Source organism: Lissotriton helveticus, chromosome 2_1 (assembly GCF_964261635.1).
Source record: "Lissotriton helveticus chromosome 2_1, aLisHel1.1, whole genome shotgun sequence".
NCBI classification, from domain to species: domain Eukaryota; kingdom Metazoa; phylum Chordata; class Amphibia; order Caudata; family Salamandridae; genus Lissotriton; species Lissotriton helveticus.
This window is the reverse complement of record NC_136059.1, coordinates 519,654,840-519,678,968: the sequence shown is the minus strand read 5'-3', so window position 1 is coordinate 519,678,968 and position 24,129 is coordinate 519,654,840. Positions and strand designations below refer to the sequence as shown.

The 24,129-nt window shown below is 44.1% G+C and overlaps 1 protein-coding gene across 5 annotated transcripts in view; it reads right to left on the bottom strand.

The window, feature by feature from the left end:
* The window catches only part of ERBIN (erbb2 interacting protein), a 912,789-nt gene that overhangs the window by 741,877 nt on the left and 146,783 nt on the right, over window positions 1-24,129 (bottom strand). The window lies entirely within an intron of this gene.

Here is a 24,129-nt window from a genome sequence, read left to right as displayed (position 1 = left end):
CATTCCCTACATATTTCTCTCCCTCTATCACATAGAATATAAATTGTGAAGCAAATCTATTCATGTTGTAATCAGATAGCAAACCAAAATAAAACAGTCTAGGGGAACATGTAATCGAAATTGACAAAACCTCATCCAAAAAGCCGCAAACGGACTCTCAATATCTGGAGATCTCTGGACATTCTAAAAACATATGTCAGTTGTCTGCTGCCTGAAGTTTACATCTAGGGCAGAGATAATTGTCTAATGTGACCTTGGATAATTTGGCCGGAGTCCAATAAACCCTGTAAGCTGTGAACAGATGGTTTCTTCTCAGGTTTGCTGGCTTTATTAGTCTCTCATACATAGAAAATGAATCTGTCCATATTTTTTGAACCTCCTCAGGACTATCAGATAAAACATTACCCCAGAGGTTCGCCAATTCAGAATCCAAGGTATCTTTTACTCCCACAAACGACCTGTACCAAAATGAGACTTCCCATTTCCAAACTCCACCCCTACAGATAGAATCTAAAATCCCTGTGTCCTCTACGATCCCTACCGATTGCCTTGACCACCAGGCTGAAAGTTGATAGAACTTAAATCTTGTTAAAGACCTGTTGGTCAAGTTCGTCAGAGACTCCCAGCTCATAAGGCATGAGTTGACACAAAGATCCCCCCATTTCTTAAAGCCTGCTGCTTTAAGCGGCTGAGACAATTGGTCTTGAAGACATTCCGGGGTACCGCGGGAATCCCAAATTGGGGCCTGTGTATTATAATAAGGAATCGCCAAAGTTCTCCGGACATAGGTCCAATTCTTGAGTGCCGCCTGCAGAATCTTAAGGCGGATTTTTTTATAAAATTTTTGGTCGCCAAATTTGAAAAGAAAGAATTCCAAGCCCTGTGGCTGGTCGTGCAACAACGCCTGAAAAAGGCGGCCCTGTCAAGAAGAATCTAATTTATTGGCCAATATTCTAAAATTCTTGAAGTGAAAGGCATGGCAGTAAAAAAATAAATCCGGTAGGGCCAAACCACCTATCTTCAACCCTCTCCTTAATTTCTTCCAGGCAATCCTGGGTGATTTTGCAGCCCATATGAAGGATCCAATCTTCCCTTGTAGGCTAGTGATGTCCTTAGGGACAAAGGGTAACGGGATGGTGTTAAAAAGAAAGGTTATTTTGGGAAGTATAGTCATTTTTACGAGATTGACCCTCCCATATAAGTTCAGTGGCAGACTTCCCCATCTTGTTAACGTTTTGGAGATTTCCTTCACAACAATCTGCCAACTGAATTTGGGGATGTCAGTCAACTTTTGAGTAAGGTGGATTCCCAAATACCTAATCTTTCGTCTAGCCCCCTGAATAACAGATAAGTTGTTCCACCCCATTATATCTGTTTTCTCCTTATTAATGTTGTACCCGGATAGCCTTCCAAATTCCTCGGCCAGTTCGAATAGCCGAGAGATTGCCTCAACATGATTTGACGTGTATAAGAGAAGGTCATCCGCGTACAGGGCAGTTTTAAGCTCCAGATCTGCTATTTTAAAGGGTGAAATTATACGGTCGGCTCTAAGTGCACAAACGAAAGGCTCAATATAAAAATCAAACAATAGGGGGGGACAGGGGACATCCCTGCCTGGTGCCTCGGGAGATATCAAACCAATCAGATAGGCCTCCATTAACCAGGACTTTTGCTCGAGGACTCTGGTAAAGAGATTTAACTCCTTCAATGAAAATCGGAGGGAACCCGAACCTCGCCATAGCAGCCCAAAGATAAGCCCAATTGACCTGATGGATGCTTTGGCCGCGTCGATTGCTATAATGGCTAGTGGCAACCCCCTCTCTTCAGCGAAGTCAATTGCCCCGATCACCTGAAACGTCAGCTCGTTTAGCTGCCTCCCCGGGATAAACCCTCTTTGATCTGGGTGTATGATTGTTTTTATAATTCTGGCGAGTCTAGTGGCCAGTATACCGGAAAAAATCTTCAGATCCGATTTTAACAAGGAAATTGGTCTGTAGGACTCTATTTTTTGAGGATCTTTATTCGGCTTAGCTATCAGAGTTATAGTAGCTTCAGACCATGAATGGAGAATACTATTACCATGTATAAAAATACTATTAAAGAGTGTGGTAAGCACCGGAACCACTGACTCGGAAATATCTAAGTAAATCACGACCGGCAAGCCGTCTGGACCGGCAGCTTTACCACGGCTCATTTTCTTAAGTTGTTCTCTTATTTCCCCCTCCGTGATCTCACTAGCTAAATAATTCATATTTATTTCAGACATCTGGGACAGATCTCTCTGGCTCAACCACGCCCTAACCTCCTCTAGTCCGATGCTGGTCTCTTCTTCATATAAGCCCTGCATGAACCCCCTAGCCTCTTCCCTGATTGCCGCATCCGCTAAAATTGGTAGGGCTGACTGGCTCTGAATTAACAGCTTAATGTTATTCCTGACCCTCTCCGTCCTAGATTTCCATGCCAGGAGGGCCCCACATTTTTCACCCTACTCAAAGTTTTTTAATTTACTGACCTCCCACCTTTCCTTAATGATCTTGTCAGCTGCAGCTTTAAGTGATGTTTGTAGATCTAGCAGCTCTTTCTCCAACTTCGGGGTTCTCTCCCTAGCTGACAAAGCAGCCAGCTGTAGTTCTAGATCTTTTTCCTTTATTGCTTTCAGATCTAATTCTTTTTTTTTAATGGTTTTCCTCTTATGAGTCATTAATGAACTCAGTAACCCACGGAGAAAAGCTTTAAACGACTCCCAGACTATTTGTTCAGTAGAGGAACAATATTAAAAATAAAAAATTCAATAATTTTCTCTTTTACCTCTACCTTCACCCTTTCATCCAAAAAGAGCGTTCTGTCTAGTGTCCACCTAATCTCTGTGGGCCTGGAACTCAACTTAAATACTAGTTCAACCACTGAATGATCAGAGATCCCCACCGGAGTGTGGCAAACCGATACTATATCTGCAAGCAGACCTTGATCCGCCAAGAAGTAGTCTATTCTAGAATACTGCTTGTACTTCTTGCTATAAAATGAATATTCTCTCATAGCACCATATTGGCTCTCCATACATCCAGCAGGTTAAAATCTTTCATGATATTTCTAAGTGTTGAAATGGTTATAGTAGGAGCACCATATTTCACCCTGAAGGTCCGATCTAAACCCTGATCAAAGACCAAATTAAAATCTCCCCGAGTATTACGGGGGCCGTGGTCTGTAGTGAACCAACACCCAATTTCAGAAGAGGACCGGGATTGTCATCATTCCGGCCATAATAGACGGCGCAGGTAAAAGGTGAACCGCATATCGAGAGGGTTGCCACAAGCCACCTACCTGACTGATCGGTATCCCATTTCTGCACCCTAATCCCCCTATATGCCCTAACCACAATTGCAACCCCTCGAGATACCTTTCTGCCTTGAGCACAATATATCCTGAGCCCAACCCACTCTACCAAATAGTTGTTCACACGCATTCGACTCTAAATGGGTTTCCTGCAATAAGTAGATGTGGGCACCCGTGTTTAAGTATTCGCAGACCCTGGATTGTTTCCTCCCTCCCCCTAGACCGTTCAAATTCCAGGAGAGGATTTTTATACCGGTTGACCTACTCATGACCCGACCCGACCAGTACTAGCCATGCATCTAGAGCTTTAAAGAAATGTGGTAACTTTATTACGTATGAGGACAATTTTTCCATTTTCCTCTCCACCCGGTGATCCCTCCCAATCCCACCCCCGAGGAACCCTCCCTTCATACCTGGCGATGAAGCCACCTTTAGGGGCCCCATGAAGGCAACAATTGACTGAATTATCCTCTGCTAACCTAAAAGGCGACATGATTTAATAGCTTCCCCCGCTACAACTAATAGTGATTAATCTAGTAAATGTAAGTGCCTATGCTAGTAGGAGATACCTATATTTTATATGTGTTTTTTATTATATATATTTTTTTTCCTTTCTCGCTTTAAAAAAAAAAAAAATACCCTCCTTATTAGAACATCCTACACCCATCCTATCGCTGTTCCCTCCTCTTCTTCACTCGTACTCTTCTCAGATCTCACTCCAAATCAGTGTCCTCCTACCCCCCTTTTCCCTTATGGACCGGAGTGGGATTTCTCAATCTCATTTTATTCCTGTCTCATTTGAGATAGAAGATCGTCAACATCTTCTGGCTGACTGCAGTTGTACATTTTATTCCGCACATAATCTTTAATAAGGCAGGGAACTTCATTTGAACTTGTGCCCCGAATGATCTCAGTTCAGGCATTCTGGATCCCAGTTCCCACTGCTTCTGGGCTGTTCTTCCTCCAATATCTGATCGAATTTGATATGGGTTAGCCCGATGTTGAAGAGCAGGTCGAGACAGGCATCTACCTAAAATTAGCTCCTTGACACTGTAAGTCTGGAAATTAACAAGGATCTTCCTAGGGGCTTTTCTGTCTGTGTGTAACTTAAAAGGGTCCCTGTGCACCCTTTGTATCTCCGCCTCCAGATCAATATCAGGCCGATCTTTTAAAACTCCATCCCTTAATAACTTGCAGACAAACCCCTTGATATCTTCCTGCTCTTCCCCTTCTGGAATCTTCAATATTCTGAGATTGTTCCTGCTGGCTTGCGTCTCTAGAAGTCCATTGCAAGGGATCTATTCTGGGCTTTTAGGGCATCAATATCCTTGGAGATCCCCTGAACAGATTCTGACAGAGTGGTAACTTTCAGCTCAAGAGTTCCTGTCCGGGTGCAAATGTCTTCCAGTCTAGACTCGAGGAGGTCAAATCTATCATGGATAGCTTTCTGGTTACTCTCGGAAATTTCAAACTTAGTCATTAGGTCCCCCCTCAGCAATTGCAAAAGGGAACCCAACCTATCTCCATCCAGACTGTCTGACCGCTGCCGATTCCCCCGGAACTGAACATCCAATGAGGGCTGGAGCTGAACAGGAATCTGTGGATGACAATGAGTACTACCATCCGCTTCAGGTAATAGAAGCAGAGAGTCCACTATTGCAAATGACACCTGGGGGGCCTGTAAGGCTCGTGGGGCTTGAGGAGAAGGTGGGCAAATTACATGACTGTCGACCGACTGACCCGCAGAGGCGTCAGCGGTAGGACTTTCAGTCAACTCCACCGCACTCCCAGAGTCAGTCACACCCTCCAAGAGCGTGTAACGATTTTCTAGTGGCAGCGGAGGACAACCGGCCTCATGAGCTGCCACAGCTGTACCTGATTTCGCTCCAGAGCCTACAACCTGCTCCATAATTTTAAAGAAGGTCTTAAGTGATGGAGTATTTTTTGGAGGCAGTTGAACAGTTTTCGAACCCTTTACTTTTTTGATACCTCACGCTTTTTTCCCCTTTATAAGGTGTTAATGGTGTAGGTCCCTCCTTCTCCACAGAGTCCAGCACACCTTTTGATCTCAGTTCCTTCTAGGATCTAAGCTGGTATCTATTTCTATATTTTCTCAGTGGTGAGATTGGTGAAATTGACAGCTCCCTCTGGCCCCTTATGAGGTTTTTACTACCCCTAGTGATACTCAAGACTGGAAGCAGAAACGGAAGCAGGACCAGAACCGGGAACAGAATCAGACACAGAGACAGATTTTTCCAGCCTGCCCCTGGTGCTGCACAACAATCCCCCCCCCCCACTCAAGGGGTTAACTGGATGGACTCCTGTATACTCCAGATCCATGCAGTCACACTGCAGCTCCACCCCTGCCTGAAAACACCTTACCGCAGTGGGCTGGGTAGAAATGCAGCGAGAAGGGGAAAAATCCTTACAGACCGGCCCCCGAAGCTGAAGGTATGCCAAAACAAAACGAGCTCGACATCAGAAGCTCGTCCGACAATCCCCGAACCGCCGCCCTGGAGAGGAGCCTGCTTCCTGAAGGGACCGACCCGCCTCCATCACCGCCTCACAACCCACCCATATGCTTCTCCTGGGTCCTAATGCCGCTGAAATGCCACCGGAGTCTCGTAAAAGCAAAAATCAGGCGGATTAGTGATTTTCACCCTGGGAGTTTCAAATAAGCACCATCGTACTCTTACCTAAACGATTACCGCCGTAGGTTCAGCCTCTACTCATCCCGCCCTGTTAATCTCGTATTCAGCCTATGCAGCCTCCCGGAACCCCTGCGACCGGCGTTCAGCCTGCCGCCGCCATGTTCCTCCTGGCTCCGCCCACCAACAGTCATACCCATTCGTTGTTGATGAAATGTACGGCTCTTAGGCCTTGCATTATAAATTGAAGTAAACTTTATCTAAGACAGCTTTTTACTGGCCTGGCATGGCTAGGAAAAAGATTTGCTCTTGTGACAGCAAATTTATTTTATTTTGCAATGACAATTTGAGCTTAAACAAAAAAAATACTCAAATTGAAACATAGCCCAATATGCCTCTAAACATCTTGTTATGAATCACATTTTAGTTCAAAACTGTATACTGGAGACAGAGATAGTTCTCCATAGCGAGGAAGAGGTGTGGCGCCGCGGCTAGGGCGACTGACTCCGGAATCTGGGGATCACTGTTCGATCCCCGGCACCGGTGGCAGATTAGCCCAGCACCATGTGACTCGGGGCAATAGCTTGCTTAATCTTCCTGAGGCCCCCAGCGCCTAGAGACCCTTATGGGTGATTGTGCGCTTTACAAATGTGGATTATTATTATTATTATCATACAACATGAGTGCCAGGATTTACACGTGAGTTGGGTCTTTCACTGCATCAATGTGGATATTTGAGCTATTTCAATTCTTTTTTCAATATGAGGTCTATTCTAACGCTGAATTTCTACTAATCCAAGGAGGCGATTTCCACGATAAAGAAGGTAATATAATACACGTGTTCCTAAACTGAGCATCTTATAATGAAGCAGGGTTTTATGATTATTGTAGGGAGTTTATAGATTGAATGGATAATCTATACAAACACAACTGTGGACGTTGCAAACCACCGAGACAAAAAATATAAAATATAAAAGTGAAGTTGGTTAACTGCAACAAAAAAAATAATAATATAGGTCGTTTTTTAAACTGTAAAAAAATACTAAGACAATGGATGTAGAAGTATGGTACACATCCAGCCTTCTGTAATATAAAGAGGCATGGGTTACACTTTGGGAAGGAAATACATTCTGTGAGAAATACCATCGATCATAATAAAAATGTCATCTTTGTTCATTAACTGATTTGATCTGACCTCTGCTTGGGTCTGCAGAACAGGATTCAGCCTCGACACACTCTAAGCTGGTATAGTTTTCACTTTCGATGAAGCTACTGCTGTCGCAGTTTGCTAAATTATGGACGGTGTTTAATATTTAGTACCCATCTTCCCCCACGTTTGACTATAAATGCACTTGCGAGTACAGTTACATAGCTGGATTTCAACAGATTGGTTAAAGTATTATTAATTTTCACATACCAGAAGTGTCTGTGTGATTTAGTAAGTCACAAATAACCTGTCAGCAGATTTCTTCCATGAGTCAAAAATATAATTAAAATCGTAAAAGTCAAGTTTCTTAATGGTGGACAGAACGGATTTCTGTTCTTCAGCCTCGGTAGCGGGATTTTACAACTTCACAAACTATAGGAGATTAACTATTTGACAAGAGATTGTGAAGGGGTCAAGGTGGTTATTATTGGAGCTGCCTCTTGAAAAGGCCAGCCAAGCAGAGAATATAAGCTAGACACTTCAGAAATCAACAGTGAAAGTTTCTGTCACAGGCAAATCATGAATGATGTGCTTTTGAAGGGAAACTGGAATTTCTCTGGAGATGTTTGTTTTACTCTGTAGAGTTCTTTTGCCTTTTCAACATTTTCAGAAGTCGCTAGGTGCTGGCATCTTGCACACAGCTGCTCAGAACACTTTCTGTACCTGTGGAAGAACAGAAGAAGGGCTGCACCTGTGGTTTGAAACCTGAAGGGCTGCACCTGCTCTGGCTTGTACCCAGGATAAAGAAGTGGACTCCAAGTGTCAGTTCGCTGACATGTGAGACTACAGGGACACAACACGCTGCAAAGGCTTTTCACCAGGAGTGACCAGCTGAAACTGAAAGTGGACGTGGATGGGACCCTCGAGTTGCCCTTCCTGGAGTGTATTCTGACCCCCAAGCAACGCCCCAGAGGTTCTGGGAGTGTTTGTAGGGTCCTGAAGGACTTCTGGAATCTCTGGGGAAAAAAATAATTTAGAAATTTGTTTTAACTTTTAGACCTCCAGAGGACCAGGGCCTTCACCAAATTAAATTCACCCAGAGCACAATCTCACAGGGTAAGAAAATTAAGTTGGTCCCCCAATTAGCTTTTTGCCACTCGAAAAAAACCTGTGCAGCAAACCCTAGTGCTAAGCCTATCCAACTTCATGTGACCTTCGTGGAGACAGTCTGCATCCCTTGCTCCGTTAGATGATCCTAAGCTGCAGAAAAGAAGTTACATTCCAATATAGAAATTCTGACCAGGCGAAGGCACTAAAAGAATTTGGCCGATGGGAGGACCTCCTGGACATGAAATTTGAACTGATCCCACTATGAGCTTTTCCCACTACAACCAACAGCTACAGGAGGATCTTGTCCAAAGGCTATCCTGCTTCAAAAGGACTGTCTCGGATACAGTTTATAACCTGGCCCCACATTTCAGAGACTAAGGGCTTGATTACATCTTTGGCGGTGCGCGAGGCACCCCACCGTCCGCACTGCCAAAGTCGACAGCCGGCCACCCGCCAGTTTAGAACTCTTTTCCTGGTCTGGCACATGGTCCTTTGGCCAGTGGCGTAACATCCTTTAAATGGCCCTCCTGCAAAGTACATAGAGCCCCCCCCCCATACTCAAGACCCAGTCAGGAGCACTCAGCAGTCGTATGTGCACAGTGCTGCAGGGCCCCCCTGGAGCTCAGGGCCCCAGCAATGCGTGGGCTGTGTGGGCTATTGTTGCCCCACTGCCTTCGGCGTTCGCATGCCAGTGTCTTTGAAAAAGGCACCAGCATGGGAACGCCAAAGCAAGTTCCAACATGGCATGGACTGTTTAGTCCATGCTGTGCAGGAACTGGTCGTGCATTCACACAGGGGTGCACACCATCTGCCTCAGTGCATGCATCCCAGTGTACAAGGGCAACAGGGGGCCCTAAAAGGCCCCCGCTGTTTCCCCGCTGCCAGCCTCTTGTGGGCTCACTACCATGAAAAGCCTGACAGTAGGGGAACTCAGAATATGCTTGCCGGTGCCACAGCCGCACCCCCAACCATACTGGCTCCAAATTGATCCTGAGAAGATTTCTGAGCTGCCTAGAAGTTTCTAAGTGTGAATGCATAATCCTTCCATGGGGCAAACCTCATCCATGTTTCTGATCACAAGATCTTGAAATCATTTTCCATTGGTGAGATTTTAATTATGGCTGGTCTCATTTATTATGACCAACAGACCCAGACGACTGTGTCGTTGAGAAAGCCATCCTGGGTGTTCATCACTGAGACCTGGATCTCCGAATCCTCCGGTCCGGACCTCATCGAGGCGATCCCTTCGGGCTACGCCTTGACTAAGATGGATAGATCTGGACGTAGAGGAGGTGGGCTGGGTATTTTGTATAAGAGTTCTTTTATCTGCCGAATTGAACATCTTTTCACCCCGGCTGATTCCTTTGGGGCCTTGTATTTTTCTATTAATTATTCACCCATGGTTTCTTTTTCCGGGATTTTAGTTTACAGACCCCCAGGTCCTAGAACTTCTTTTAACCAAGACCTGATGAGGCTTCTAGAACCCCTTATTGATAGACCCAATCTCACTCTTTTGGGTGATTTTAATTTTCATTTAGAGGATCTGACATCAAGGGACACTCTGTCGCTGATTGAATCCCTGCAGGCCTGTGGTCTGCTCCAACTTGTGGAGGGTCCCACTCATCTGGCCAGTCATACACTGGACGGGGTGTTCTCTAATGATCATAGACTAAAGACCGGTACCCCTATCCCCTTAGTATGGTCAGATCATTTGGCGGTTCCTCTTGAGCTTAAAGCTCCCCTCTTGCTCTTGACTCTAAGAAATGGCAACTCAGAAGGAGTTTCAGACATATCAACAACGAAGTGCTTGTGCCGTTCCTGAATAGCTTCGGTACCCGCGTTAACAGCGACACGGACTCTGCCGCTGCAGATCTCTCTAACATCATTGCTGCGGCGGTAGACATCTTAGCACCGCTAAGTCTCACTATTCGGCCAGGAAGAGTCCCTCTGGACCCTGGTTCTCTGATAAACTTAGAGGTCTGCGACAGGGTTGCAGAAAGCAAGAAAGGCTCTGGCGCGCTAATCTGGACTCCACTGAGAACAAACAACGACACAAACAGTTTCTGAAAGACTATAAAACGGCTATCATTGAGGAAAAAAAGTCCTATTTCCTCAATTTGACCACCTCTCTAAGTTCCTCTATGAAGCTTTTTAAGATCATTGACTCCCTTTCGGCTCCTCAGAAGGTGGACTCCATAGTGGAATCCCAGGAGCTTTGTAATAAGATTTCAGCTTTTTTCCATATGAAAATTGCTGACATACACAGCTCCTTGGATATCCTGAATCAGGAACTCAACCAAGGGTCAGATCTCTCTCTCCCCCCTTCTTAGACTACTGCAGCATTCATCTCTGCTGAACCTAGGCCCAACCTTTTTACTTTTCCTCTCCTTACCCTTGAAGAAGCAAATTGTCTTCTTGACAAGATCAAATCGGGTTCCCCTTTGGACCCTTGTCCTTTGAAAATCTTGAAGAGCTGTAGGGAGGCGATCCTGCCCCCTCTTCTAGAGGTGCTTAACCTTGCCATCACGGAGGGGATTTTTCCCCTTCCTTGGAAATTGGCAGTGGTTAAGCCTCTCTTGAAGAAAGCCTCACTGGACCCCGGGGTTTTAAAAAAAATGTGACCTATTTCCTTGCTTCCTGCCCCTGCTAAAATACTGGAAGTCCACCTCAACCATCATCTTACCACCTTTCTGGATGACTCGAATCTATTGGATGTCTCACAGCACGGCTTTCGGAGAGCCCACAGTACTGAATCAGCGTTGACTGTGGTGTTTAACAGCATCCGTTCGAAGGTTGACAGGGCCAGATCACCCTGCTGGTATTACTTGATCTGACGGCGGCCTTCGACACCCTGTCCCCCGCCATCCTTGTTTCCAGGCTCGGGGAGATGGGTGTTGGGGGCCCTGCCCTCAGACTCCTAGCTTCCTTCCTCCATCAAAGGGCGCAGAGAGTTAAACTGGGTGATTTCCTGTCTGCTTCCACTCCTGTGCAATGTGGGGTCCCTCAAGGATCTTCTTTAAGTCCCACTCTTTTCAACATCTATGTGGCCCCACTTGCCAGCGTGGTGAGATCCTATGGGTTCGAGGTCTTATCCTACGCCGATGACACCCAAATCATGGTCTCCCTCACCCAGTCGGTGAAAGACTCTGCCCTCAATTTTAAATCCTGTATGGAGGCAGTCTCCCGCTGGATGGTGCAAAACTTCTTGAAACTTAACGGAGAAAAGACCAAAGTTTTGATTTTTGGGGGTGACCATGATATCTGGTCTAAAGATTGGTGGCCGGACTCCCTTGGGGATTGCCCTATTCCATCCCATTTGGCAAGGAACCTTGGGGTCCTGATTGACTCCTCCCCCTCATTTGACCTTCAGGTCAGTAGGACTGTGTCTACATGCTGCGGGATCATTAGGATCTTGAGAAAGATAGGTTCCTATCTCTCTTTTGATGCGAGGAAGCAGGTGACGGTAGCTTTAGTATCATCGAGGCTGGACTACTGTAACGCGTTGTACGTGGGCATGAACAAGAGCTCTGTCCATCGATTACAGATGGTCCAGAATGCGGCAGCCAGGTTGGTGCTCAACCTTCCCAGGCTTTCCTCAGCTTCCCTGGCCAGGAAAGACCTTCACTGGCTGCCCATTCAGGCCAGGATCTCGTTTAAGCTCTGGGTCAGAGGGTATCAGGTCCCTTCTTGTCCCCTACCTCCCCACTAGAGCTCTTCGTTCCTCCACAAAAATCTTCTCCGAGTGCCTAGATTTTCTAAGGCCAGATGGGGAGGGAACGCTTTCTCCTCTCTGGTTCCTAAGTTGTGGAACTCCCTTCCGCCCTATCTGGTGGGACAACCTTCTTTGGTTTTATTTCGTAAGGATCTAAAAACTTGGTTGTTCCGAGAGGCCTACTTCTAAGCCTTGGACCCGGTATCCCTGAGACTCATCGTTCTGATCTTGCTTTGCTTGGTGCCTTGATGCCCTTGGGCTAAGTTGCGCCTTATAAATTCCGCTTCATTTATTCATTCATTCATTCAGACCACTGGAAGTATGTGGCAGTGGGAGACCAAATTTGTAGCAAGGCTGACTAAATAATGCAGTCTGAAAGAGCGTATGATGCAGCATTTTGGAGCAGTTCTGCATTATTTTCTATTTTGTCATCTTAACACTACGATGCATCTCTTTCCATTAGTACCTTGCCCTGCAGCATAGTACACTACGAGACATATATAATGCGCACGTTTGTTAAGAAAGCAATATAAGATTCCAGACATCAAACCTTAATAAGAGAAGCCATAGCTTTAAAAATTTGTCTGAGAGTCCCCTTGAAATAACTTGTTTTCAAAACAGCGATGCTCCTGGAACATGAATTTGCATGAATAGCGATGGAAAACATTTTCATGACAAAGAAGCAAGCATTATTTCCACTGTAGGTTACATTAATGTCTCCGTATTTTTATGCTACAGGCAAAAGCCACTCCCAAGTCCATCAATCGGGGACAACAATACTGTCTGGGCAGAAGTTTCACCTCATTAGAACAAGTTTAATACCCGAATAGAGCTAGGAGAAAAAGAAAGGTTAACAGTTAACATCGCTAAGTGTCTACTTTACATCTGCTACATTTCATTTTCATCCATTTGAGCTGGATGTTTGATGAAATGCAGAGGAGGGTGAAATATGTGACAAATGCAGCAAACCTACAAAAAATGCAGAAAAGCTGCTGCTACATAACTGCGTTTTGTCCATGGCCATATTTAGAACGATCAATTCTCATTGGTGTGAGGTTTCTTTTATATTTTGTTTCATGAAGTTATCTGCGGTTACTAAAATGTAACTAATATTTTCCTTTCTGATTTTTTTATATTTATGTTGATTGGCTTCCCGTTGGTACTACAGTTATATTTTGGAACATTATTTTTGATCATTAACTTTTTTTAGATTCATATTGAGATGTATTGTTTTACATTTATTTTTCAGGTTGTATTTTTCGTTATTTTTTGTTTTTCAATTCATTTTGAATGTCTTTTGCACTTATTGGTCGCTACTGCTGCGTTTCAATTGCTAGTAACATTTGAAGCTTTACTCGAGGTTAATGTGTGTAATACCTCTCTCATTACATTTTAATATTTTATTTAAACACCATAAGGGCGTTTGCTGTTACTGTATAGTTGCGAGGCTTCGTTTGAGATGAAAAGGGACCTCAAAGCGACAATGTAGTATAATATGGTTGTTCAGGCCAAGATACAAGGGGAAACCCAGGGTTGGTCTCACTGAAGTCAGTGGGTCATTGCCAAACCATCGGGTTTTTAATAGAACTGACCACAAGAGCATATTGCAGATACCTTTGAGGAGAGTGACTGAACTTAAAAGCTGCGACAAGACTCGGAGTTGGACTGAAAAGGGGAATACCATATACACCAACTGCAGTGTCTGCTGCTAACCAAGGAACAATTACTGACTAACCTATAACTGACTTACCTATCCACCACTTAAAATGTACTTGCATGTTTCAATATACTAATTCAACACTAATCCTCTATGGGTCCCAGAGTAGCATGCTACTCGCCGAAAAAGCGCTTTGGCGCCTCGTCTGGGGTAGTAAGCGCTATATAAATGCAATTACAATACAATTAAAAATCCGTGCCACCACATATCTGAATGTATATGGTAAATATACAAGTATATGATGGCTCATACACTATGGGCACTGAGGGCCTTCCGGGCCCAAGAGACCAGCTTCATCAAGGCACTTAAATTCCCTAGGGATGGAATCACTGGACAGACAGACTCTGGAAATGTTCTTGTTGCTTCAAAGTCCCTTTGTAAGCAAGGTTGTTCTTTATTTGGCTAAGGGATAGGGTGCTTCCTACCTCAAAGATGGTCCAAGTTGTAAGATCAGTTTTGCATTATTAAACTAAACTTCGATTTTGGTTTTGAAGGCCCACAGTGATCCACTTTTACAGTAGGGATCAGACATTCCTTTAGAGCGGCCTTGCTGCCCACCAGTTAGCACACCACACACACATCCTATTACTACAAAAGTTGCACTTTGTTTTATATGCTCTCACTTCCCTCATCGCTACCCGCTACTTCCTACATAGAACCTAACCCCGAAGAGTCAGTATGTGGTCGTAAACCTCCCCCCCCCCCCCATAGCACTCAGAATCATAAGGAGTCTTCTGACTGGAGCTTTAAGACACAAAAGCCTGCACCCATTCCAGGCATCATCCGGCACCGTGTATGACAAGAACCCGACCTTTGGGGAACAGCAAAAAGACCGGTCTGATCTACACTACAATTTGAGAACGGTCAAATTTACATAAACTCCATCTAATCTATTTTTATATAGTTTTAGAAACATTCTATTGTATGATTTTAACTTTTACAATTACATCCAGTTGTGCTAAAATTACAGCTATAGGCTGGCATGGGTTACACTACTGCAGATTTTAAAATATGATGACAATATTGTAGCATGGATTGATGGCATCATAATAATTCTATGCAGAGATCTCTTTCACAAAAAGGAAACTTGTTTTGAAGAAAAAAATTCTTTCATTTAGAAAATATAGCTTATCAGATTAAAGAGGATTTCTCTTCCTTGGCCTCAGGTTGTTGTTTTTACATATAAGCCTCGACGGGCACAGGGCTTGGGATCAACACCATAAACTGTTAAGTGCGGGAGGCCAGGAGGGGTTTTGGAGAGGAGTTTTCAGCAGAAAAAACGTTAGGGTCGTAAACAGCCTAAAATGGGATATTATTATTAATAATTTTTAATAAAGCACATACTTAGGACATGGATATTACTGTGGCTAAACAGCAAGGTATGTGTTACATGTCCCACTCAGGATCCCTCAGAGTTGATTTTATATTTAATTTAAAAAGGAAAGACTGCCATGGTCTTCTTTATCGAAAGAAGTTGGAATGCTTGTGGAGAATGAGGACTGCTGACTCTTAAAAAAAAATCTGTACTGTTTAGCTGCTCTCGCAATGCTATTCAGTTAATCATCCAAGGAGGAATCCAACCCTCAAGATTATTCCTGGCAGGGATACAGGCCATATGGTCCCTGACTGCGCAAACATCCTGTCACTTCTTGTAGTTAAAGGTCTCTACTGGTGGAGCAAAAAATACTTGAAGGAAGGATGCTTGACAAAACTTAGGAAACGGTTATAACTGTGATGAGTAGAGTTCAAAAACTATAAGGCACTACAAACATCAGATGAAAATCAAGAACCAAATAATGTATCTGCTAATCTAAGTCCGAAATCCAACTCATTCTCCGCTCTGCCAACTCCCACAGTGCCACCAGGTGTCACACGATATTGGAACTCTTCCCATGATCCCATAGTCTCCCGGCATGGGGCCAATATCGCTTGGGGAACACAAGCTGAGATGGAAACCCCATACAGAGAAGGTTTCCATCTCATGTTGGGGTTCTGCAGCCTAACGTCCAAAAATTGTTTTGCAACTCCCCAGAACATGGGGTGGGTTCAAAAGCCTTTTTTGGTTTTTTTTTTAAGAAGGAGAAGCTTTTTACTTCATCTAAATCACACCCCCATTCCAACAGCCTGCCCCTCCCTCTATGGCTGCTTAGGGAGTAACATGGTGAAAGCCCCACACCCCCAAATCCCTGTCCATTGCACTGTAACTTCACAAGTTCTCTCATTTTTAAATAATTGGCTTAACAGCCAAACCTTTTTACTTTTATGGAATCCTTCACAAAATGTAACCAACTTACAAATGTGCCAGAAACGCTGGATTAGAACACTACGCAAAAAATAAACTGGTTACTTTTTTCTCAAGTACTTCACCTCCACTTAACAAAACAAAACAAAAAAATCTGGATTATAAGAAACCCAAGCGTTAAAGGTGCTCGTACTATTATTAGTTTTATCGGGTTCACTCATGGAGCTTCAAAGAGGAGAGGGGATAAGTAAGGAAGCTGGTATTATTTTGGCCTTTTTAAAAACAAGGGGCATTCTGTCACTGATGGTATGCACAAGTCTGAAAGTGGCAGGTTCCAGCTAAGCATGGGTTGCCTTGCATATTTCAGTCATCAATGGAGGAGAAGGCATCTATGGTGCCCCCTGTCAGGGAACCGATGGAAAATCTACGGATCAAAAGCAGTGTGTCAGCATCCTGCAGAAGTTTGGTGCCCCTGCCAGACTAAGCCAGAGCTGACCCCAGCTTGAGCACCCTATGTGTGTGAAGCGGTGGGCATGCCAGCAACAGCACTGTGCTTTCAGTTTGCGTCTTTACTGCTGCCGGAGACCAGAGAAAACCCTCAAGGATCTAGTAGCATCATTAAATTCTAAAGGTGCACTAACATTTTCCAAGTTAAAGAAAAGCAATATATAACGGCTTGAAAGATGGTCTGGCTGAAAGGCTTGCTGTCAATTACCACCATAATTCCAAAGTCATTAACCTCAATGGCAAGTACACAGCAGAATGCCAAAGAGATCTCACAAGATGCTAACATTTGAGTGGAAAAATAGAAAAACAACCAAATTGTCAAGTAGTGAGAATAGGCTTTACCAATGAGTAGATCGTAAGCTACTGGTAGCTCTCTAGCTCCCTTTAAGTAGCTCTCCTGGGTGTCACCCAACCTACTAAAGAATACTTAAAAAAAATTATTATATGTATATTAAAATTGAAAAATACTTATGTGCAAGTAAAAAATCTGTGTATTATCAGAACTCATAAGCTAAAAGTTGCAGAAAAATGGATGAACTTCCAAAATATATTTAACGCTGATATTTGAGGGATAAATCGTGCAGTATTGGGAAGACATATCATTGATTTTATTATCTTGGTGGTAGCAGCATTGCAGCTACAACCTTTATACATTATCTATGTACAGTCCAAATTGATTAAGCCCTTTTAACGTTACTGCTGGAAGCCGTGCATAGCCTACTCGGCTTATTACTGTTGGTAATCTTGCCTACATTTGCCACTAACGTAATCTGCGGTATGTGGTCGTGATTACAACACTCATACTAGAAGCACAGATGATTTTCATTGATCATAAGTAGCTCTTACTACATACCCAAAGCATTTTAATGACTACACTAGCAAGGTCATCATTTGTCCATAAATCCATTGAGAGATGATGAGCATGTTAGGGGATTGCACCCATAAAAACCCATTACACTCTGTACACTCCAAATACCAGAAGAGAACAGAGATCACACCTATATTTTTCTCATAACCGATTTTCATTGAGCCCAGAGTGAATTTATAATCTGAAGTTTGATAGCCAAATCAGGAAAATACATGACTTCAATAACTATATAGAGGGGGCAGAAATACAGGTTAATTGTAAGTTGAAGGGTGATTTCACCGTCAGATTGTTATGAATTAAGATCTGGAGAAGCCTGAGCAACCAATAACTGCTACTATAAACAGAAATGCAAAGTTTATCATGAGAGCAGTCTGGCTAGCTTGCCCTACACACAACAATAAACCTTCAAAGGGAACAGAATATGAAAAATAAATAGGAACGTTAAAAGATAAAGGTGGTATTGATATGCAATGCCAGTAAATTACATGGATGAAAAGAAAATTGAGAATTAGATTAAAAAGCTGATGCTAAAATCACCACCCATAAAGACACAGATTAAATATGCAATAATGCAGGGAATCGGAGAACTGCTAAAAGATGCATCATCACATAGACAAAAGAAAACAGTACACATGGTGCATGAGTAAACATCAAGCTGGTCATGCTCTAAGGAAAAGGATGCACATTTCTCATCACCGAATACATTTACAGTTCAACTTGATTAAGTTTAATTCTGTTGTAATGGTACTAAGAAGTTATTCATTTCCTTGATGGTAAATAAGGAAAAAAACATTGAAGAATTTTTAAAAGTCCATGTGCCCTATGATCGTAAAAGATTCCCTGAATGAATAATTCCCCCTAGTCGTTAAGTCTGCCAAAAGTTCGTTTTAAAGGACTCGCCAAGATCTCCGGGCACAAAGCTTTGTGAACCTGCCCATACGACTCATTTGTAAAGTGGTCATTCTTTTTCTTATTTACACTATTGCGTTTATTTTATTGATTTTAAGCAAATTTGTACTTAAAGAGCCATATTAAAATACTCCATTAAAGGTAGAGGTAGAATTGCATTTAAATAGATGTAAAACATGAGTATTTTATTTATTTATTTGAGTTTTATATAGGGTTGGCTAGACCCGGAGGTATCCGAGCGCTTTACATGAGGTTCCACATTGTTACAAAGTTACATCAGTTACAAGTTACATCTGTTGCTATAAAAATTTAAGCAGCATAGAGGACGAGATAGAAGGAGCATAGAGGTACGGTGGTTCGAAGTACTTGAAGGAAGAAGGGCCAATATTGATACAAACAGGATAAGAGGCGGAAGGCAGAAGGCAATGTTGATGTTCCTGGGGAGAAGGGAGCATGGTACGTCACCTTGTCAGTGCAGCATCGCCCGTAATCGAAGTGGTGAAGGAGAAAGGACTCTGACTCCCCATAGGATGCAGTTCACACATTTTTTTTTCATCATACAAAACTAGAAGATAGGCGTTTCCTCTAAGAAGAAATTCTCAAGGAGGCAAATAGATAGATACTCTGCTTACGTTTACACCAGCTGCAATATATAGACCTTTAGATTCAAGTAAGGTCCTGATAGAGCGCCATGTTGTTTGAAAAATTGTAGGGGTGCATTATAATCGCCTGTAGTCAGCACCCGCATATTTAGAGGACGTTACTAGTGTTTAGTTTAGAAACGTAGGACTAATCGAAAGTGTTGCAATATATAGACGCCCCTGGCCCCAGTATCCCGTGTCTCTTTGGCGCTTCTTCACCTTCGCCCACCCGCCCACATATAACATGGAACTCACAGGCACTCACACACACAACATCATCTACCCCACTGGCCTCTCAAAAAAATCGGCCAAACGGTTCAAACACAACCTCATCAAATCGCACCCTGAAACCATCTTCGCTGATCCCTACTTCTCCCCACGCAACGGACACTCAACCATCAACGCCATCTTCCACACTAAACGGAGAGCACAATGGAGGAAAGTACTCCAACCACAACAAAGAAGGTACCACTGGTCTGTTAGTGCGTGAGCATATGAGTAAGAACCATGTCTGTGGCAAGTCTAATTGTGTCACAAAAAACATGAATTGAATCCCATCAGCCCACCCAATGGCAGAGCTTCATCATCTGGGATTTGAAAAAGACAGTGGTCTATATACAGGCAACTCACTTCATTTGATCGTGTGTTGCCGTGATCATAAACCTCCAGTGATGGATCATACCATGTAGTATGTGTTTATGTGGTGGGCTACTAGTTTTGCAGTGAAAAATCAATGTGAAAAAGAAAGAGAAAGTGATTTAAAATTGGCTACCATGATATTAAAGATAGGTTTATTTGGAAGAACATCATGGTGTCAAAGGATAAAACAGGTGTAAACAGTTTGAGATAATAACTTATCAGTTGGACAGAAGGGGTCTACATGTTTCAGCCATAATGGGAGGTAATGCCCCACTGGCTTTCATCAGGACCGCAAAGGTACACTACTGCAAAACAATATACATAAAGGTGCAAAATCATATAAAAACATATATTAATGGATACCATACATCCTACCATCCGCTAGTATCTGGTGTGTAGGAAGTAAGTTCTCAAAATAGGATTCTTTCCCAACTTGTCGTGGGAGAATGCCTCACCTCGCCTGGCAACACCTCAGGTGATGAGGCCCCGCTCTCTCCGTCGGTACCCCTGGCGAATCCTAAGCCGAAGGGGTATGATCACGGCAACACACGATCACATGAAGTGAGTTGCCTGTATATAGACCACTGTCTTTTTCAAATCCCAGATGATGAAGCTCTGCCATTGGGTGGGCTGATGAGATTCATTTCATGTTTTTTGTGACACAATCAGACTTACCACAGACATGGCTCTTACTCATATACTCACAAACTAACAGACCAGTAGTACCTTCTTTGTTGTGGTATATTGTTAGCGGGGTTTGATACCACTAGGTCTCTAAAAATCCTTCCCCTGAGACCCCTTTTGAATACGTTGTTTCTTTCCACTTTTCCTATTTCCTCCACTAGAAAATCAGCACACGGTCTAGCTATTTATATTGCCCCTTCCCAACTCTTACAAGGTACAGCAACAATCACTATCTATAACAACTGCACCATCCTCATACAAGCCAATGACCGTAGTTTGAACCTCCTAGACAACATCTTCCCTATCATTAAAGAACAATTGGACAAACCGCAAATGGTTCCACTACCCAACTACACACACTCCAACATTAGTAGGGATGATATAGCCCTATCTCCCCCCCTCCCTCCCTCCCATTCATCTCTGGCTCCTGATTCTCCTGATCCATCTCCTTCCGTGACACCAGTTACCCGGAAGTGCACTTTCTGTTTTCATTCAAAGCAGACAAGCAGAGCTGTGCTGACAGGCTCTCGGACAGACCTGTCTGCCTAGCCTGGAAGGCCTTTATGACATAGTAACAGTGAACAACGAGTTTTGCTTTCCACTGTTGCTACATCATAGCAGTGGGTTATGCCATTTGGAAACTGGAATAAATGATAGCGACGCTCTTTGAGAGCCATACATAACAACAGGAATATTAAGGCTGCATGGATACTTTCATCCCTCTTGAAAATGCAAAAATTAAACAGAAGTTGAAATGATAGAATTAAAGTGCGCCCCCTGATTCCTATTATTAAATCCTTTGGAATAGACCTAGTCAATTACGCGGATGACACACAATTGGTGTTCTCCATGGAAGGAAATCAAGCAGTGTCTATAGAGACATTTCAGGAGTGTATGCACCAGACTTCCAACTGGCTTAGGACAAACTCCCTACAATTTAATGGTGGCAAAACGGAGGTTGTATACTGCTCCACGGCCAAAGTGATGCGGACTCTGCCATCTGAGTTCAGATTCTCCAAAGTGGATGAAACCACTGGTCCCAGTTATAACGGTATGCAATCTGGGAATTTTGATAGATGACAATCTTCAAATGGAGTCACAAGCCAATAAAACAGTTGGCACCTGGTTTTTTTACAGCTAAGAGAACTACGCCAGATTCTCCCACTACTGCCAAGTGCCACCAGACCCTTAGTAGTGAGGAGCATAATCTTAAGCAGACTGGACTACTGCAACTCACTATATCTGGGAACACCACAATCAGTGCTATTGAAGTTGCAGAGGATTCAATCTATAGCAGCTAAACTGTCATTAAATAGGCAGCGCAGGTCCTCATCGATGGCAGCATTAAAGGGCCGCCACTGGCTGCCCATCAAGGAGAGAATCCAATTTAAATCTCTCTGCATTGTGTTCAAAGCAGTACATGGTCTGGGCCCAATGTCCATGCAAGAGCAGCTTACCTGGTACCACCCTGGGAGAAATCTTCGTTCTTCCAGTGCAAGTCTGATAACTACCACCAGATTTAAGAAGTCCAGGACGGGCGGCAGAGCATTTGGGATAGCAGCCTCACAAATCTGGAATACCCTCCTCCTGCATATTAGACAGATTAAATCACTGCTCCCATTCAAAAAGAGCTTAAAGACATGGCTCTTTCCTAGGGTTGAGTAACATGAGCTCTCCAAATCAGCGTATAGGATATCTGTTCTGCCTAGTGACAACTTGGCAAGTCGCAGCGCCAGGACACCCATATGGTGACAGTTTCACACTATACAAATCCATAATAAAATACAATACAATACAAGGTAGGGGAGGGGTTTTACAAGTCTTGCCTATAGCCTATGCATTTGGATCAAATAAAACACACAACCGGTGGCATACAACTCCCAACACTCTCCGAAAATAAAATCTTCAGTAGACCGAATCCATCTTTCATGCCCTCTCGGAAGAGCGTGAAATCTGAGCACTAAGTGGAAATTTCTGCTATTCACAGGTTACTGCGGCACCAGCTATATTGATGCCCATCCGTGGTGAAATCATACGCCGCTGACACCTAGTGACACAAGCATGCGTCAGGAGGTTGGTTATTCGTGCATGCATACGCGGTCTAGGGCTGTGTCAGGAAAGCACTTCTCAAATTACTCTGGTAGCAGGCCAGGGAGGAGGCTAACATATGGCCAATTAGACGGTTTAGTTTATCTGCGCCGTCAGGAATCTGCTGGCAGTTTCTTATCCATGGAAAGCAATTACAGAGCTTCCAATCACAAACATATGGACCTCTTCAAAGCCAAACCATTTTTGGAATACATCAGGTGAACTCTCAATCTGCATTTTCACACTACATACATATAGGGTTTGGGCCCTAGGCCCACATTCAGGACAAGTTACCATGCAGACACATGGTTATGGTACTGATAACTCGCCCAGGGCACGTGCTCCCGGCCTCTTTTATTTGTAGGGTCACCTAACCGGTGATGCCGGTTATGGATGGGTGTGGGGTGAGTGTTGGAGCCAGCCCTCGGGGAGGGGCTGGTTACAAGTCACATTTAGTGGAACACAAGTACAAGTCCCGCAGGACACCAGCTTCCTAACTTTATTAAAAAGAAACAAATTAGTTCTACCTGTGGGAGAGAAGAAACAACAAAACAAAACACAGCTGAGTCTCTTCAGGCAGTCCGCAGGACAATACAGGATCAGCATATAGGTGCAGCTGGGCACACTCGGATCATGGCATGCACCCTTGGTCTCTCGGGGCACAAGTGTGACGTGGATTAAGTCTAGGCTTCTCTAAGTCCCCTGTCCATGGGGTCACAGTCTTTCTGTGTGGTGTATTTTGATTCTGACTGCGCTCATGGTATTAAAGGGTTTCCAAAACAGTTCAACCTGGAAAATACATCAGGAGCGGTGGAGAAGTCCACTGCAGACAATTCTTTGAAGGTGCCCTGGCTCCATGGACGGCAAACCCTCAAAGACAGAGGACAACAGTGCCATGGATGGGAGTCTTCCTGGAGGGCCCTGATACTACCTGCTGCCCGTAGGACTGCGCATCTTCTCCCGTCTTGGACCACTCCAGGTCCTGTCCTTTCAGTAGGACTGGGCGTCTTCTCACCGATGTTTCAGCCAATGTGGCGCTTGGTTCTGCCTAGACTTGTGTGTGCTTGGAAGGTTTTTTTAAAATTTGTTTTAGAGTTGTGTTATATAGCGCGAACTAGACCCAAGACATCGGGTACATGAGCGCTTTACATGAGCACCGGTTTCGTTACAGATGGGAAACATTAATTTTTTGTTGCACGGTGAGATTAAATGATTTGCCCAGAATCACAGAATGTTGAGTGTTGTTGCCGAGACTCGAACCCAGTTCCCCAGCTTCGAGGTTGACCGCTCTAGCCGTAAGGGTACATCCTTGATCACTCAGTGCGACATTCACAAAGACGGGCCAAAGATGACCATTCGGTGCTGAGAGGACCAGCTGATACGGCCTCTTCTCGATTGCGATGGCGTCAGACAGACACTGGGGGCGCGTGTGGAGCCTACAATGGCAACAAGGGGTCTGGCCTGCGTGTTACATGCCAGTCACCTTGCAGTTCGTCCTGGTGGGAAGAGTAGCCAGAACACGAGGCGCCCCTGTCCTTCAGCGTGTATGACAGCACACAAGGCAGGGCAGGAATGAGGCCACTCAGAGGGTGAGCCCGACTACGTCTGCCGGCCATACCCCACAGGTGATTACTGCTGTACTGACCAGCCCTGCGGGGGCGGGGGCGAGAGAGGAGAAGGTAGAGAAGAGAGAGAAGGGAGAGAAGAGAGAGAGAAGAGCGAGAGAGAGAATAGAGAGCAGAGAGAGAGAAAGAGAGCAGAGAGAGAGAGAAAGAGAGAAAGAGAGAAAGAGAAAGAGAAAGAGAAAGAGAAAGAGAAAGAGAAAGAGAAAGAGAAAAAGAGAGAGAGAGAGAGAGAGAGAGAGAGATCGAGAGATCGAGAGAA